Below are 1,355 nucleotides of genomic sequence, written 5' to 3'. Positions count from 1 at the left end.
CCCGCGATCCCCCCCGAAATGACCTCTGGTTACAAGGAATAAATAAGTGCCATGCAAGGGTCAGAGCCAGCCTTCCTTGCTAGGTGCAGCAACTGGGGGGGGGGATCAGTCATTTTCTCAGAGCAAGCCAACAGAATCTTCTAGAACCCTCGCACAAAGCCCCCAAGTTTGGATCTATAGTTTACTGCCTGTGAACTGATAGCTTCAGAAGAATAGTTAATTTATCATTGGGGCATAAGTCATTTGTAGCAAACACTTCCCTTAAATACAAAATAACTTGTCATGTTAGCCCTGACCCTCTTTAAGCATGCTGCTGTACACAGCTGGCCCAAGGCTATCAGGCACCCTAGGCTAGAAGGCTGCCAGGCCTCCTGCTCCATCCAGAGACCTCCCACCCAGCAGTTTCCAGTCCCCACTGGCAGAAAAGGAAAGGGGGAGGGAGGGAAACCAGCACTGCTCAAATGCCACAACACTACTTCTGTGGACAGTGCTCTAGGACTCCACCATATAGGCCAGGAATCCTCTGCGAGGTGCCTCTGGGCATCATGAGAGTAGTGATTAAATGCGTGCACTCTAATCTGGGAGAACCGGGTTTGATTCCCCACTCCTCCACTTGCACCTGCTGGATGACCTTGGGCAAGCCATAGTTCTGGCACAGCTGTCCTTGAAAAAGAGCAGTTTCTTTCAGAGCTCTCTCAGCCCCACCTACCTCACAGGGTGTCTGTTGTGGGGAGGGGAAGGGAGAGGAGTTTGTAAGCCGCTCTGAGACTCCAAGTGAAAGGCAGCGTATAAATCCAAGCTCTTCTTCTTCTTCTACACCTTTCTTGGAGCCCACAAATGGTTTAAAAAGAGGGTGGGGCTTTTGCCCAGCAGGGCTTCTGATAAACTGTATGCATGAAGAAAATATTTTAAAACAATATGTTCATTTTACAAAGCATCCTGTCACGGAGAGCTTCTGCCTGAAATGCTGAGGAGATACTATTAGAGTTACATATAACCTCACTCCCTGATGTTTTATGGTTGGCTCCGCCTCCTACAGCAGCCATTTTGTAGCTGCACCCATCTCCTTATGTCAGAATTAAAAAAATGCCCACAGGCTAGAACAGGTTGGGGACCCCAGTCTAGGATTTTGGGGAATCCTAGAGTGGGAATCCTAGAGTGTCAACCTGATGCAATGACAGGATAGTGCGAGAAAGGATATGGTGGCATCTGAGCAATGATGATTTCCATGTCCCCACCCCTCAAAAGCTCCCACTGGTTGCTATCACAGTGCTGGCAAACCTAGCAAGCTAGGTTGCCCAAGTCACTCCCCTGCCCTGAGGCACAGAGGCAGGAAGGCAGCTCCCCTGCGCTCT

This window comes from Gekko japonicus, unplaced genomic scaffold, assembly GCF_001447785.1.
Source record: "Gekko japonicus isolate JY-2015 unplaced genomic scaffold, Gekko_japonicus_V1.1 scaffold1801, whole genome shotgun sequence".
Classification (NCBI taxonomy): Eukaryota; Metazoa; Chordata; class Lepidosauria; order Squamata; family Gekkonidae; genus Gekko; species Gekko japonicus.
Note: the sequence above shows the minus strand (reverse complement) of the source record.